General features: G+C 38.4%; 1 protein-coding gene across 7 annotated transcripts in view; it reads right to left on the bottom strand.

Annotated features, from left to right (window-relative positions):
* Positions 1-18,448, bottom strand: part of LOC147366710 (uncharacterized) — a 1,020,409-nt gene that overhangs the window by 257,940 nt on the left and 744,021 nt on the right. The window lies entirely within an intron of this gene.

Below are 18,448 nucleotides of genomic sequence, written 5' to 3'. Positions count from 1 at the left end.
TTTACTAAAAGAAAGGAAGGAAGGGAAGAAAAGGGGAAAAAAAAAAAAGAGAGAGAAAATTGATCCAGCAAAAATTATCACTCATAATCATGAAGGTTATCTGTGGATAGCAATAAACATTCACCTAGGATTAACAGAGATTCCATCATCCTCCAAAATAGGAGGTAGAGACAATAATCTCTAAGTTGAAAGAGAATTTGGAACGGAATTACCAAAATGATCACTGCCCAAATTATTCCTTGTATTTAAATATATTTAAATTTACTTAGCATATGTCAAGAACTGTATACCTGAAGATGAGTATTACATCATTTCTAAATATAGTAGCACAAGTTAGTAAAAATGGTTCTACCAACTATTATTTATTAGTAGCCTACATATGAAAATAGTATTGCATAAATAATAAAAGACATATACAAAAATAAAATGAAAAATCTTAGAGAAAACAATTATGGGAATGATAAAGTTTAAGATAAATTATTCTTAAAAGAGGAGAATATAGAAAAACATAAAAGCTCTTAATTAGAAAACATATAAATATCTGTGCTTTCTTTTAAAAATGAGGGCTTGTAAACAGTAAAATTATTTGCTTACTAAACAGAAAAATGCTCAAAGGACACAGATTTCTCTTTCCTGACCTTGTCATTATTGTCCTGTTAAGCTACTCTTACTCAAGAAAGAGATAAGAATTCTCCTATGATAAATGCCACAGTTTTGTAAATAAAAACTTCAATGGACTATTTGCACTGTGTGTTTAGGAAACTAACTCCAAAGATTATCCTTTGACTAAGGTTATAAAATTTGGAGTAAAAGAGCAGAAAAAAATTCAAATAAGTTAATTTAAAGTACTTGATTTTGCTGTTTCCCTGAAACAACAACTTCTTAGTTTTTTGTTAAGGGGGCTTTTTGTAATTTTTTTTTTCCTCCCTCCACACCTTCAATACCCATTCTCTAATTATTTGAAAACGTATATTTCATTTTATGTTAGAGAAAAAAAAAAGATGAATAGATGAGGTTATAGTCACTGTGCTTCTTAATATAATGCCGTAAATCAGCATTTTTGTAAATACGGAGCTGAGAAAAGCTGTGTTAGCAAATTGGAGTGGCACTGCTTTTTTGCCTCAACTTTAGTATTTCTCAAAGCCACATTTGAATGACAGCTGAGTTCTTTATCCCTTTTCTCTCATCCTCCATACAAGTTCCCCCCCTACCCCCACCATATATACTGCTGCTGCTGCTGCTAAGTCGCCTCAGTCGTGTCCGACTCTGTGCGACCCCAGAGACGGCAGCCCACCAGGCTCCCCCGTCCCTGGGATTCTCCAGGCAAGAACACTGGAGTGGGTTGCCATTTTCTTCTCCAAATCATGAAAGTGAAAAGTGAAAGTGAAGTCGCTCAGTCAGGTCCGACTCTTAGCGACCCCACGGACTGCAGCCTTCCAGGCTCCTCCGTCCCTGGGATTTTCCAGGCAAGAGTACTGGAGTGGGGTGCCATTGCCTTCTCCGCCATATACACTATCTGGTGTATATTTCTAGGTGTTAGCTTGAGAAAAAGGTCCTGTGTCCCTAGCTGATTTCTAAGATTCTTTTATTGGCAGACTTATTTGACTCTCACTTTAAAAAACACATTTCTTATAAAATTAATCTTATATTAAGGTAATTTATGGCACATTCACATTGGAAAAAGCCATCCCATATCAAATATCTCTGTGTTGTCTCTATTGTTAAGACATCCTATAATATCTCATTCAATGATCTTTGGTTAACAACTTTGACCAAGGTCAGTTGTATATAATGTTGAACTCCTTACACTGGCAGTTGCAGCTGACCATAATCTGGATGCCCTGGGCATTTCTGTGCTTACCTTCCACTTCTCCTCTGATGCTCTAGTCCCTCTGCTACCAAGAGTCACTGAGGTCTTTTGCCCTGGAGTTTGAATGTAATGGACTATCTGTAGGCTGAATTCAGTTCAGTTCAGTCGCTCAGTCATGTCCGACTCTTTGAGACCCCATGAATCGCAGCACGCCAGGCCTCCCTGGCCATCACCAACTCCCGGAGTTCACTCAGACTCATGTCCATCGAGTCAGTGATGCCATCCAGCCATCTCATCCTCTGTCATCCCCTTCTCCTCCTACCCCCAATCCCTCCCAGCATCAGAGTCTTTTCCAATGAGTCAGCTCTTCGCATGAGGTGGCCAAAGTACTGGAGTTTCAGCTTTAGCATCATTCCTTCCAAATAAATCCCAGGGCTGATCTCCTTTAGAATGGACTGGTTGGATCTCCCTGCAGTCCAAGGGACTCTCAAGAGTCTTCTCCCAACACCACAGGCTGAATTATGTATTATGTAGGCTGAATTATGTCCCCTCAAAAATTTGTATGTTGAAACCCTAACTGCTAATGTGATGGTATTAGGAGATGGGGCTTGTGGGAGGTAATCAGGTTTCAGTTCAGTTTAGTTCAGTCGCTCAGTCATTTCCAACTGTTTGAAACCCCATGAACTGCAGCATGCCAGGCTTCCCTTTCATCACCAACTCCCAGAGTTTACTCAAACTCATGTCCATTGAGTCAGTGATGCCATGCAACCATCTCATCCTCTGTTGTCACCTTCTCTCACCTACAGTCTTTCCCAGCATCAGCATCTTTTCAAATGAGTCAGTTCATCACATCAGTCATTGGCCAAACTACTGGAGTTTCAGCTTCAGCATCAGTCCTTCCAATGAATATTCAGGACTCATTTCCTTTAGGATGGGCTGGTTGGATCTCCTTGCTGTCTAAGGGGCTCTCAAGAATCTTCTCCAACACCACCGTTCAAAAGCATCAATTCTTTAGCACTCAGCTTTCTTCATAGTCCAATTCTCACATCCATACATATGGAAAAACCATAGCTTTGACTAGATGGACCTTTGATGGCAAGTAATGTCTCTGCTTTTTAATACTGTCTAGGTTGGTCATGACTTTTCTCCCAAGGAGCAAGCATCTTTTAATTTCATGGCTTCAGTCACCATCTGCAGTGATTTTGGAGCCCCCAAAAATAAAGTCTGTCACTGTTTCCACTGTTTCTCCATCTTAGTTTTCTGAATGTTGAGCTTTAAGCCAACTTTTTCACTCTCCTCTTTCACTTTCATCAAGAGGCTTTTTAGTTCCTCTTCACTTTCTGCCATAAGGGTGGTGTCATCTGCATATCTGAGGTTATTGATATTGTTCCTGGCAGTCTTGATTCCAGCTTGTGCTTCATACAGTCCAGCATTTCACATGATGTACTCTGAATATAAGTTAAATAAGCAGGGTGACAATATACAGCCTTGATGTACTCCTTTCCCAATTTGGAACCAGTCTTGTTCCATGTCCAGTTCTAACTTCTTGACCTGCATACAGATTTCTCAGGAGGTAGGTCAGATGGTCTGGTATCCCCATCTCTTCAAGAATTTTCCATAGTTTGTTGTGATCCACACATTTAAGAGGAGAGTGAAAAAGTTGGCTTAAAACTCAACATTCAGAAAACTAAGATCATGACATTTGGTCCTATCACTTCATGGCAAATAGATGAGGAAACCGTGGAAATAGTGACAGAGTTTATTTTGGGGGGCTCCAAAATCACTGCAGATGGTGACTGCAGCCATGAAATTAAAAGACACTTGCTCCTTGGAAGAAAAGTTATGACAAACCTAGACAGCATATTAAAAAGCAGAGACATTACTTTGCCAACAAAGGTCCATCTAGTCAAAGCTATGGTTTGTCCAGTAGTCATGTATGGATGTGAGAGTTGGACTATAAAGAAAACTGAGCACCAAAGAATCAATGCTTTGAACTGTTGTATTGGAGAAGACTCTTGAGAGTCCCTTGGACTGCAAGGAGATCCAACCAGTCCATCCTAAAAGAAATCAGTCCTGAATGTTCATTGGAAGGACTGATGCTGAAGCTGAAGCTGCAATACTTTGGCCACCTGATATGAAGAACTGACTCATCAGAAAGGACCCTGATGCTGGGAAAGATTGAAGGTGGGAGGAAAGGGGATGACAGGATGATATGGTTGGATGGCATCACTGACTCAATGGACATGAGTTTGAGTAAACTCAGGGAGTTGGTGATGGACAGGGAGGCCCGGTGTGCTGCAGTCTATGGGGTTGCAAAGAGTCGGATAAAACTGAGCAACTGAAGTGAACTGAACACAGTTAAAGACTTTGGTGTAGTCGATAAAGCAGAAGTAGATATTTTTCTCAAACTCTTGCTTTTTTGATGACCCAACAGATGTTGGAAATTTTATCTCTGCTTCCTCTGCCTTTTCTAAATCTAGCTTGAACAACTGGAAGTTCATGGTTCACGAAATGTTGAAGCCTGACCTGGAGAATTTTGAGCATCATTTTGCTGGGTGTGAGATGAGTGCAATATGCGGTAGCTTGACCATTCTATGGCATTGCCTTTCTTTGGGAATCAGGTTTAGAGGAGGTCATGAGGGTGAGGCTCCCTCCTGATGTAATTAGTGCCCATTAAGAAAAGACATCAGAAAGCTTCCCGCCCCCGCTCTCTGTCCACCTTGTGAGTAGACAGCCGAAAGTTGGCCATCTGCAAGCCAGGAAGAGTGCCCTCGCTGGGGAGCTGAGTCAACCAGCACCTTGATCTTGGACGTCCCAACCTCTGAACTGTGAAAAATATATTCCTGTTGTTTGTACAGCACCTTTCATTTTTTTGCCTCACTTATCTGGATTGTAAAGAATCGAAGGCAAAGTTTATACCCTACCATTTCATACATTTGTCTTAGACCCCCTGAACTCAAGGTGCTTTTCTCTCTTTTTGACATTGATAACATAATGTAATACCTGTTCCAATAATTTGATGCTGGGGTCCTTTCCTGTGTTAGTATTCCTGTACAAGTAGATCTGCAAATAAGATGTGAGTTCCTGGATCTGCTTATATTGTATAAGTGTGTGTGTGATACAAATATTTCTAGAATGACTAGGATATTAAAAGCATTTATTCCTCATTCTCTTATATAATCTTGAAGACTTTACCAAGTAAAACTGTAATTATTTAATATTCAATAAAGTCAACCTTTTGAAGAAGGAAATGGCAACCCACTCCAGTATTCTTGCCTGGAGAATCCCATGGACAAAGGAGCCTAGCAGGCCACAGCCCATGGGTTTGTAAGAGTTAGACATGACTTAGGGACTCAACCACCAAAGTCAACCTATATACCCAGTAGCTGACCTAACTGCAACTCACAAAAAAAGGGTTTTAGCATGCTGAAAAATTTCAGACTGAATTGGGAAGGAGGTTGGCACTGCCTTGTCAATGACAAGCCTTGTTAAAGGCTTATCTTAGCATATTAATATATAAAAGGTTTATCTTGAAAGCATGTTTTTGACTATGAAATAAATAAGAGGTAAAAGTTCTGTACTAAGACATACCCAGATCTTATCATCAACACCACAACCCTTCTACCCCAGTTATATAGCCTTGGGCAGCCTTCTTAAACCACTTTCTTAATTTGTACAATGGGAATAAAGTAGTGTTTACTTTATGGGGTTCTTGTGAGGAACTCTTAAAAATCTTAAAACAGAGTCAGCCAGCAAGTATTACATATTAACTCTTGATATTATTATTATTTTGTTCTTTTTATAAGATGGGATTTAGAGAAAGTTCTTATGAAGAGCCAGTGCTATTTAAACTCTCCATGTGAGTTATTTGCTTAAGGAGCTGACCCAAATATAATATGCAGCTCCTTTGCAGATATGATTCTTATTTTTTGATAGTTTTCATTAAATGTTTGGATTTGAAAATCCATATTTTGTGAGGTCCATGTGCTGAAAAACTTGGTTAATCACATTCTGAGCTTGGTGTTTGCTAATATTCTCTCTAAAATCCTAGATGAACACAGTTTATTTTCTGGGAGCAGATTTATTAGGGCTATGAAGAGCATGTATCGATGCTTGGTAGCATGAATATCTCTTTATTGGAATAATTACTAGAAAGTTAGGAATTGAGAATATTGATTACATTTATTTAGTCTTTTGATATGGACAAAAATATTAAAAACCATCAAACATTAGCACTGCCCTTTGACAGCATCACTTAATTCTAGCTACAGGGAAAATTGTGACATAAACAAAAGCAGCATGACTTATTTGTCTTAATTAGGATACTTTCTACATGAGAGAGAGAGACTCTCCTTCCTTTAAACATTATAAAAGCCCTAGCCAGACTAATACAAGAGACCAAGAGCAATACAGATTAAGCAGAAAATAACATAGTAAGAGCAAAAGGTGTGCCCACAGGATCCTTAACCAAAACAAGTCCAAGACTTTTTAAGGTGGGAAATGTTTTTGTTAGTTCTAAACTAGTGTTTCCATCCTACATGCTTGCAGATTAGTATTGTTCCTTAAAGAGACTGGCCTGTGCACCAGCTATAAGCAGCTATTTGAATTTCAGTTTAAATGAATCTAAAGTTAAAATTTAAAACTTGGTTCCTACATTACACTAGCTCCATTTCAGGTTCTCTGCAGTCCCGTGTGGCTTAGTGTCTGTCATGATGGATTGAGCAGGTAATAGACCATTTCCATTATCACAGAGAGGTCTATTGGACTGCACTGGGACAATTAGTATACCTCACTTCTTACTCTAATTATTGGTCTCAGTCTTCAGAAAGCCATGGCGAAAGTGATACTGGGAAAAAAAATGCAAGAGACCACTCTGCATATTTCTAGTATTTTCTCTGTGTTTGATTTCATGTGAATGAAACAGTTTTTCTTTGTTTTGTTTTAAGTCAACCCTGAACATTTAGGGCTGTCTTATTCTTAAGCATATGTAACCAAAGATAGTTGTTCTGTCTCAGTTTGAGTTTTCCTGTCACATACACATAATTGAAGGTAGTAATAAAAATTTAGGAATAATTTCTAATTAGAACTACCAGGTTATTTATGAGCTATTTTCAGAAGGGTGCAAAAAAAATTTTTTTTTAATTTTTCTCTTACCACTGTCCCTCAAACCCGTTCTGTCACCCTCCCCTCCCTTCCTTTGTATAGTAGCTCGAGAAGAACCATTACTGTACCATTACTTCTGAATGTTAATCAACAGTCTTCATTTTCAGATATTAAAAGTCCATTTCAATATAATTCAAAATGTCAAATGCTCAGTCAATTCCTTGTTTCTCATCTCCTCAGAGCACTGTTGCCACGCTTCCCCTCAGATTGAGACCAACCAGGCTTAATGGAAAAGGAGGGTAAAACAGATGTTTATTCTCTTCCATGCCGCATCTTCTCACCCTCCTCTAACAACTGCCTCTAGTTCCTTCAGGGTCAGCAACAAGGGTAAGGTGAATGTGGAATTAGAATAAAAGGAAAAAAAAAAATCACAGGTATCTGGTGCCGCCATTTTCTGGCGTCGGGTCCTTGGGTGTTAGACGACTTGACACCCCCTTGCGTTGCAAACCTGTTCTCTCACAGGGCACCATAGTGGTTTCTTTTTTTTTTTTTTAATTGGAGGATAATTGCTTTATAATACTGTGTTGGTTTCTGCCATACAACTACATGAATCGGCCATAAGTATATCCCCTCCCTCTAGAGCCTTCCCTCTGCATCCCCATCCTACTCATCTAGGTTGAAACAGAGCATGAGGCTGAGCTCCCTGTGCTCCCGGCAACTTCCCACTAGCTGACTATTTTAAACAGGGTAGTGTAAATATTCTAAGGCTACTCTTTCACTTTGTCCCACCCTCTCCTTCCTTTGCTCAGGACATGGAAGCAACCTAGATGTCCATTGACAGATAAATGGATAAAGAAGCAAGTCCTACCATATTTCAATAAGTAATGGAATTACTTATTGAAATGGAATGGAATAATTGAAATAGTGATGGAATAACAATTATTCCAGTAATTATTCCAATAATAATTATTCCAAATGGAATGGAATAATTAAAAAGTAATGGAATAATACTTAGCCATAAAAAAGGAACAAATTTGAGTCAGTTGAAGTAGATAAACCTAGAGCCTGTTATACAGAGTGAAGTTAGAAAAACAAATACTGTATATGAATGCATATATATGGAATCTATAAAGATGTATTGATGAACCTATTTATAGGCAGGAATAGAGATGCACACGTAGACTGTGGGCCATGTGGGGTTTTTTGACCACCACACACTGATCCTCTGACACAGCTCATTCCCCTTTCTTAACTTCTAATAACTCTTTCCTCAACCTTTCCTCTGGTGGTAAAATGCACAGACTCTTTCTGTGAGGTTGCCTTCCTTCCCACAGGAAATCCCTTTGGAGAAGCTGTCTGGTGAAGGTTAAAGCCAGTTACATTCCTTCTTTCCCACCTCAGTCCAAATTCAGAAAGTACAGGTCACTTCTACTGCAGCCTTGTCATTTTTCCTATCATCAAAATCATCCTCAGTTAACCTTTAAGATTTATTCAGGGAACAACATCCCACAAACATCATAGTGTGTGAAGGTCACTTTCCCCACAATCCACCCTGTGGAAGCGTGTGCCAAGGATACCAGTTTCTGTAGCTGAGAGAGTGTCCTGCTTCAGGCTGAACGTCAGTTTCCATTCTGTGGACTGCTCACGTGATCTGGCTGTGTTTCTTCTGAGGTACTCATATTTAGACTACATAGGGAGTGGAAAACACTCTCTGTTAGGCAGCCCACTCCAGTACTCTTGCCTGCAGAATCCCATGGAGGGAGGATCCTGGTAGGCTACAGTCCATGGAGTCGCAGAGTCGGACACAACTGAGCGACTTCACTCACTCACTCACTCAGACTCTTCCAAGAACTTCACATACTCAGTCTTCTCACTGATTATGCTGCCCTCTTATATCTAGGTCAGTGAGCCAGTTTCCCAGTTCAAACCCCTTGGTGAAGGTTCTGGATATGGTTTGGACTCTCTTAGGTAGGCACCTATAATCAATGTATAGTTTTAACACTTCAGCTGAGATGAGAGCAAGTCCTACCATATTTCAAAGAAAGAAAACATGTTTCATTGAAGGCTGTACATTCATTCAATCAAGTAGTATTTAATAAATTCAACTATGAATCAGTATTTAAAAAACTTAAAATGTATAAAGTGCCCAGAACACTGTAGGAACTTGAACAAGTAATGCCATTACAGTTGTAAACTCCAAAATTGCAAACTCTGAGAATATGCTGGATTCCTATATCCTTTCTTTTTCTTTATGTTTTCATTAAATATTTCATTTAATCCAATGACCTTATTTTTATTTTTCTATACTATGCTAGTGTTCTGCAAATTTATGTCTCAATCCAAAAATTCTACTCTGAGTTCCAGCTTCATACATTGAATCTCACCTGACATGTCTTCTTGACTATCTTGCAGGTGTTTTAAACAATATTTTCAAAATGAAACTTAATACACTGCCCTGCTCTCCTAACCCATTTTGATTTTAGACTTTCCCTTCTTAACAATTAGTATCATCATCCATTTGGTTGTATAAACCAGTTATCATCTTTCTTCCTTACCATTTCCACCTCTTGGGATCCATTTTCAGTTGTTAATTTCTTCCTCTTAGGAAAAAAAAAAAAAAACTTGATTTTTCTCAGCATCTCCTCTGACTTAAGATTAGTCCAAAGTACTATCACCTATTATGTGGCCTATGAAGCAACTACTTTGTTGGTCTCAGTATTTACTCTCTCAAATTCATTCTGCGCAGAGTGATCAGTGTGACTTTTTGCAAACATAAATATAAGAATGCTGCTTCTCTACAGAAAACCTTCCAGTTGCTTCCCATTATAACGCCAATAAAATTTAAAACCTTTATCATAGCCTACAAATTCCTGAATAATCGCTGGCTCCTGGTTACTTCTTAAGACTCCTCTATTTTTATTACCTACTTGTCTGCTACATCCTAGCAGACATGTTGGCTTCTTTTAATTCTTAGAGCTTGTCAAATTGTTTCCTGCTTTGGAGATTTTGAACGTCCATTTCTATCTAATTGGAATGTATTTTTCCTCTACTCTTGTGACTTGCCTTTAAAAAAATCATTTACATCTCAAGTTAAATATTCTTTCCATCAAAGTTTTCCTAGATAACAACCATCTCTGCTGTCTATCACTTCACCTTATTCACTTGCTTCAGAATACTGAAAAATGGCTATATTTTATTAATTTTCCATTAATCTGTTAAGTTCAATTTTAATACAATATTTTACTCACCTATTCTGCCAGTCTGTAAGAAACAAAGAAACAGAACCCACATCATATTTGTTTATCCCTTTATACTATCTAGTCTAATATAGGCATACAATAAACATTTGTTGAATAAATGAATGAATACAGAGGTGACCTATAGTTCTTTTTCAGCTGTTAATTTATTTAAAAAATCTTGATTATTAAATATAAAGTTAATATTAAATTAATTTTTAGCAAACCTAAATTTTCAAATATTAGGAAAATAGAACTTTGGAGTTCAAATCTTGATAAAATTGGCTAAGTTTGATTATACATGCAGGAAATATCCAGATATAGGGAGAAATTCACCAAGAAAATACAGCAATCCACCTAATCAGTAGATTTTAGGTTAGAATAAAACAAGACTGGGAGAAAATATGATAGTGCTGACTAAGCAATTTAAGGAGTGCTCGAGTTTAAGAAACCGATTTTACACAGTGTTTTTATAGTTTAAAAGCACTGCAGTCTTAAGCAAATGAACAAACAAAAAACCAGACAACAAACAAAAAATGTCATCACTTTATAGTTAAATGAAAACCATATCAAAGAGCTCACCAGTAATTATTTATAGACTGAGAGAAAAGTATTTGTACGAGATTGTAGAGAAGCAAAGAATAAGAAGTGGGAGAAGACTGTGTTCCTCAAAAGAGAACAACGGAGTGGAAAGAGGGTATCTGAAAACCGTGCATCTGAAATGGTAGTCACACAGAGAAGAAAGAAAATTAGAGGCTGGTCCTCTAAATTTTTCTTGAGTGTATTTTGGCTAGAACATAGATTCTGATTTCCTAGGCTATTGTTCAGAAGTTTATATAGTTGAAATACAATACACCCATTGTAAAACATATGGATAGGTAGTTGATGATAAAATGGATGAGCAACCGACTGGCAATAATATGACAACATACATGTGTGTTTGTGTGTGCGCGTGTGTGTGCGCACACGCACGTGTGTGAGTGTGCTCAGTTGCTCAGTTGTGTTCAGCCCTTTGTGACCTCATGACAGTGGTGGTGGTGGTTTAGTCATCTCTGACTATTGTGACCCCATGGGCTGGACCCCAGCAGGCTCCTCAGCCCATGGGATTTCCCAGGCAAGAATACTGGAGTGGGTTGCCATTTCCTTTTCCAGGAAATCTTCCTGACCCAGGGATCGAACCTGGGTCTCCTGCATTGGCAGGTGGATTTTTTACCACTGAGCTACTAGGGAGGTGCATGACAATAAGGGATGGCAAATCAGTGACACAAGGGCTAGTTCTCCCTCGCCTATGCAGATATCACTAACCACATTCTTCTTCCTTGCTAAGCTTGGATTTGGACTCAGATTTTAAAACTTTCTTAACACAATGCTCCCTTACTAAAGTGTGGAAGATCTAATTTCAATTTCCTCCACAAGCAACTGAGAAAGCAAAGAGTAGAGATTAGTCCTCATCTTTCAAGGACAACACTCTTCAGACCCCCTAAATTGTTTGAGTGTTATTACTCAGTATTTTAGCTGTACCTAAATGAAAGAGATAACAATCTCTCTCTGTTTACACTACAAATTCTAACCTCAGATATATCATTGAATATATGCCTCCAGATCCATAATCTCTTGAACTACCTCATAACCCACAGGAGACTTTAAGTTTTAGCTCTGTTACTGCTTTTCAAAAGATGCAATGTTACACATGTATGAAATATAAAGGCAATGATGTATGCATTCTTCTTTATATAATCAAAAATAATTATTCCCATATACTTTTATCTTTTTGCAGCATGTGGTAATAATAGAGACATGTTTGTTTGTTCTAGGTAATTTGAGTTACTTATAACAAGTACAGGGTAAATTATTGGTCATTTACTTCCTTTTATTTACTTGCTACTGAGAGATAAACCACCATTTGGCAAGCTCCACAGTATAACATGAATAATGATCCAATGAGTGGGGTGAGATGTAAGCATTCCAATCACCAGTTCTACTCTCAAAGCAAGCTCTGAAACCTTTTGTTTGAAAGGCTAGAAATAATACTCTTCAATTATTCTAGATATCAACAAACAACAAACAAAAGCCAAATCTTTTCTAAAATCCTCTTTAACGTCTCAGATCAGGACTGTCAGCAGAGCCTATTGTAGGTAAGAGATTTAGAGGCTTCAGGGGAGAGTCTAGGAGAAGGAACACTGTCTGCTTTAACAGTACTGACTTGAAAAAATAGGGTTTTTGTCAGCCACCTCACAAGCAAGAGGCATCTGTCTAGGGATAAGACAAAGGGTGTCAGAACAGAGCTATCCATCAGAATATGACTGAAGGGAAAAGACTATTCACATTTAGAAAAATATAATAATTGAAGTCCATAGAATGCAGGCTAGGAGAGACATTATACTTGCTAACAGGGATAACGGGACTCGATGGGGAGTAGCTGAGAATGCAAATGTGCTTCACCTTCCATTCCCAGGGAATGTGCTGTCTGATTTGTTTGTTTGCTTATTTTTAAATTTAATTTACTTTGTGACAGTTTGGTGGTTATCGTTTTAGTCTTTTATTTTCTGTTTCAGTGTACAGATAGCGCTACTGCCCAAGAAAGTGACAGGCACATTGTTCATGGCTCTAGCAGGGCCGAGGGTCCTTGTGGCAGCCATTCGGGGCTTCCTGGCCAGGGCTGGGAGCCACACAGCAGTCTGTCCTCTTCCTGGTCAGAAGGCATTGAGCTCTGCTCAAGTGGACTCTAACACTGTTAGCAAATAGAACTCTAATTTTTTGTTCCCAATATTGCTTTGCATTTCAGGGAAACAGACAGTAGGTTTGCTGCCTGAAAGACTGTAAACTACTATCCTCAATTCTTCTCGCCAAAGGAAACTTCAGCCCCATTAACCTATTGACAGTTTTCTTTAAAATTAAAGGACAGGGAAGTGAATTGTGTGTGCGTGTGTATGTGGTGTTAGTAGCTCAGATGTGTCTGACTCTGTGCATGGACTGTAGCCCTGCAGGTTCTTCTGTCCATGGAATTCTCCAGGCAGGAATACTGAAGTGGGTAGTCATTCCCTTCTCCATGAGATCTTCCTGACCCAGGGGCTGAACATGGGTCTCCTGCATGCAAGCTGATTCTTTACTGTCTGAGCAACCTGGGAAGCCCAGGGAAGTGAGTTAAGTGAGATGATATGAGTTCTGGCAGATAAAGACATGATTAGACAATGGCACCCCACTCCAGTACTCTTGCCTGGAAAATCCCATGGACGGAGGAGCCTGGTGAGCTGCAGTCCATGGGGTCCCTAAGAGTTGGACACGACTGAGTGACTTCACTTTCACTTTTCACTTTCATGCACTGAAGAAGGAAACGGAAACCCACTCCAGTGTTCTTGCCTGGAGAATCCCAGGGACGGGGGAGCCTGGTGGGCTGCCGTCTATGGGGTCGCACAGAGTCAGACACGACTGAAGTGACTTAGCATAGCATAGCATAGCATAGAGAAATTACAGGGATATTAAGATTTCTTGCTCTTATTTCCCACTTAGATGCTTCATCTCATATCTCAGAGGAGTTGTCATGGTTTTCCTATTTTTTTTAACATAATGAAAGGTTTAATAGGATCTTTAGAATCATAATCTTTATTATGGTTTCATAATATTCTTCATGTGGGACCTAATGGCAAATGAAAAATGTCAAATAAATATTTAATAATTCCCAATCAATTCTATGTTCAGGGTTCACCCAGGTGTGAACCCTTCAGAGATCCTTATATATTCAAAGTAAGTGGGAAATTAGTTCTCTTTCTCTTTCCTTTATCCTCTGTCAATTCCTCACTGTAGTTTTACCATTTCTTATTCCAATGCCCAGCTGCAATTCAAACATATGTGTATCAAACTGAGACTTCTAATTTAAGATTTTTGTTACCTCTAGATAAAAAAACTTACACATCACTTTTGGTAGTTAAGTACATAAAAAGAGAAACATATTTTAGAGCAACTGAAGGGGCACTAAACATACAAACGGAGTTTTTTTTTTTTTTTTTCTTAAGAATAAAAAAATATAGTTGAGTTTTATCACTATGTATTCAGAGAAAATTCTTACATGCATTGGAAGTCTTCAGATTTACTCCCAGCATAATCAGTATGACCTCTATGGGACTTCTGCTAGTTTCAAATAAGACAATTGTGAAAATTCCAGCAGCTTCTGATAGCATTAATTTATGAAAATGTCACTCTCTGACCTTGGCAAATTGCGATTCAATTTTTCAATGAACATCTAGTTCTTAGAACTTCAAAGTCCATGTTCTCACTGGAGGCACAACATCTTGCCTCTTTGCCCTGTGTTCTAGACCTGACATAGGTCTGTGTGCTTTAGGATCAGGGAAAAGACATGGCAAGGAAACCAAATCTTTTTTCATCTAAATATAGTTCTCAAAGGCATGCTGCTGCTGCTGCTAAGTCACTTCAGTTGTGTCCGACTCTTTGCAACCCCATAGATGGCAGCCCACCAGGCTCCCCCGTCCCTGGGATTCTCCAGGCAAGAACACTAGAGTGGGCTGCCATTTCCTTCTCCAATGCATGAAAGTGAGAAGTTAAAGTGAAGTCGCTCAGTCGTTTCTGACTCTTAGCGACCCCATGGACTGTAGCCTACCAGGCTCCTCTGTCCATGGGATTTTCCAGGCAAGAATAATGGAGTGGGGTGCCATTGCCTTCTCCACCTTAAAGGCATAAACACTTATAAATGCTGAATTCAAATGCTCTAATCAATTATTTTTTAAATATCACAACTTATCAAAAGAAAATTAATAAATCTAGTCAAAATCCTCAGGCTTTCCCTGTACCGATGAAAATATACTGATTTTGTCTTGAACAGAACCCAGGGTCTGTGTCTTCAAGATGTTCACAGCAAATAGTGGACATGGACATTTCAATCTACCTATGAGGTAGGCAGTAAACAGCACTGAGTATGATTTTGAACACAGTTAACTTTGCCTGGTAACACTGTGCTTCATTTAGATTCCGGTGCCAAGAATCAGTGCTATTGAATCTTCCTACCTGGGTAGTTGGAGGCTGATCACTGTGGGAAGTGAGTACTTAGAAACGGGATATAAGTCAGAGTTCACCAAGTTAGTGCTCATGTTTCACTGGTATCTGAGCTATATTCTTTTTCTCATGTTTTCATGCACAGTATTCACAGGTGTAACAATATCTAACCATTATTTATAATACAGCAGTAAATAATGCACATTATATAGTATAGTATGACCAGTGAGGAATTCGTTTTATATAAAATCTCATGCATTTATATATATAAACAAATGTGTCTATAGACATGAATAGATAACTGAAAAAGAATGTTCTAAAATAGTACTTAACTTACTATATGTGTTTGATTTTTAAAAAATTTTTTTCGTTTAATCAAGAGAAATATTTTTGGATCTTATACACTAACATACTGCAACTCAGAGCTTTAAAAACACTGTACTAGTCATTGAAGGAGCCATATTATATTACTAGTGGTAAACCTGGCTTTTAAGTCTAAAACATAAATGTGTTTTAATATAAAGTGATATTGTTAAAAATCATATTTCTTTTGCTGTCAGTTTCCTTTGATTGTAAGTGTATTTTAATACATATATTTGGGGTTTAAGACTATTAATTTTAACTGTTTTTTTTTTTTCTTTTGGTTAGCTATTTAAGGAGGTTCAAAAGGAGAAAGCTAGAAAAATCTCTTAGATTATTTCCACAAAAATATGGTAAAGTGGCAGGTACTTGAAGATATCAGAAAATAAGAAAAATGCCTTCTTATTAATTTCATGGTATCTTTAGCAAATCACTTGTAATGTGCTGTCTTCTTAAATGTTGCCTGAAGTTATAAGACTTTATTAATGTATATGAAAAATTTCCTACACATTCCATACATGGAAGTGCTGATGGTAGGACATTTTTATGGATGGGTCTCAAAATAATCATTTTATAGAAAAGGAAGCTAAGGATCAATAAGATTAAGTATTTTGATCACAAGCTGATTAGCAGATAAATGGGCCTGGAATTCTCATTTGCTCTTTCATTGTTTGTATTTCCACCACAGCAGCTTTTTTCCCAGTCTTTCCTGATCTTAAGAATTGTTTAGGGTACTTACCTAAAAATGAAAATTTAAAAACAAAAATTTCCAAACACTGTTCCAGAAGACTGTGAGTCAGTAAATCTAGGATGAGCCTTAGGAGTTTTCATTTTTCATAAGCATCCTGAGTGATTCTTACATTCAGGCAAATTTGAAAATCATTGCCTTTGATTATTTTAATGACTATATTATTTGCTTCTGCTACAATATGGATGATTTGTTGCTGAAAAAAAAGTGACAATTTCAATCAAAGTACAACAACTCTCTCACTACTCCCATCAGTTTAGTTCAGTCGCTCAGTCATGTCCGACTCTTTGCGACCCCATGAATCACAGCATGCCAGGCCTCCCTGTCCATCACCAACTCCCAAGTTCACTCAGACTCACGTCCATCGAGTCAGTGATGCCATCCAGCCATCTCATCCTCTGTTGTCCCCTTCTCCTCCTGCCCCCAATCCCTCCCAGCATCAGTGTCTTTTCCAATGAGTCAACCCTTCATATGAGGTGGCCAAGGTACTGGAGTTTCAGCTTTAGCATCATTCCTTCCAAAGAAATCCCAGGGCTGATCTCCTTCAGAATGGACTGGTTGGATCTCCTTGCAGTCCAAGGGACTCTCAAGAGTCTTTTCCAACACCACAGTTCAAAAGCATCAATTCTTCAGTGCTCAGCCTTCTTCACAGTTCAACTCTCACATCCAAATATGACCACAGGAAAAACCATAGCCTTGACTAGATGGACCTTTGTTGGCAAAGTAATATCTCTGCTTTTGAATATGCTATCTAGGTTGGTCATAACTTTCCTTCCAAGGAGTAAGCTTCTTTTAATTTCATGGCTGCGGTCACCATCTACAGTGATTTTGGAGCCCAAAAAAATAAAGTCTGACACTGTTTCCACTGTTCCCCCATCTATTTCCCATGAAGTGATGGGACCAGATGCTATATGTAGAAAAAAAAATCCTTAATGTTTTAAATAACTTTTGCCCATTTAGAAATTAATAAGATGTATTGGAAAACCCCATGGACAGAAGAACATGGTGGGCTACAGCTCATGGGGTCTCAAAGAGTTGGACACAACTTAGCAACTAAATAGTAACAACAAAGATGTACTTATCATACATTTGAGATTTGACTTTAGTGTAATAACAAAACGTCTATACTTAGCCTGGTCTCATAGACCATGAGGACCCCTAAACAGCCTTTTCTTATCATTCCTTGACATCTTTTCATTTGATAACTCACACAATGTTGCCACTTAAGCCCCAAGTCTACTAAGTCACACAGCAAACTCTGCAATCATCCATAGCTGCTATACATCTGAAAGTTGACCCTTTCCTTTTCCTACCTCTAACTATGTATCCCCATCTTTCCAGATGCCATCTACTTTTTCCGTACAGCTTAGTTGCTGAAAACTCCAATTTCTCAACTCCCATTGTTTTGTTTCCTATCCAAACCTCTCTGCACTATACTCTAGCTATAGAAAAGAAAAGCCCCTGATGCTGGGAAAGATTGAAGGCAGGAAGAGAGGGGGATAACAGAGGACGAAATGGTTGGATGGTATCACCGACTCAATGGACATGAGTTTGAGCTAGCTCTGGGAGATGGTGAAGGACAGGGAAGCCTGGCGTGCTGCAGTCCAGGGGGTCACAAAGAGTCAGACACGACTGAGTGATTGAACAACAAATAGTCTAGCTACACTGGCCCCTTTTCAGATCCCTGGACCTGACAAGGCCCTTTCTCTATCTAGAGCATTCTTCTGTTAGCTTTCATATAGTTTTCTCTGCAAATTTCAGGAGGAATTTTTCATGACCTCCTACCTATGGGACCGCATCCTCCACTCATTATCTTCTTGGCATCCTACTGTTCCTCTTCACAGCTCTAACAACCTGTACCTAGACCCACCCCCCCTTTTTTTTATTGTTCTATTTCTGACATGTAACATAATGTCTAGGTTTTACTAGTTAGCTAATATGTTAACATAGACATTTTCACACTAGTCTGTTACTACTCTCATATTGTTTGTCTTAGAAAACAAGGATAATTTAGAAAGAAGATGGAATGTCTCAGAAACTATTTGCTAGAACAAGCAATCTGATCTCAAAAAATGAGAAAAAAGACAAATGAATACCTTGTTTATCAACCAGGAAGAGCTAATCTTAAAATGGCTCAGGATGTTTAACCTCTGTAATTTATTTTAAAATACTATATTTATTTTA

Source organism: Bos grunniens, chromosome 8 (assembly GCF_055505025.1).
Source record: "Bos grunniens cultivar Pamir isolate PY7600 chromosome 8, Bosgru_T2T1.0, whole genome shotgun sequence".
Lineage (NCBI taxonomy): Eukaryota > Metazoa > Chordata > Mammalia > Artiodactyla > Bovidae > Bos > Bos grunniens.
The sequence above is the reverse complement of the archived record's forward strand: the minus strand, read 5'-3'. Positions and strand labels throughout refer to the sequence as shown.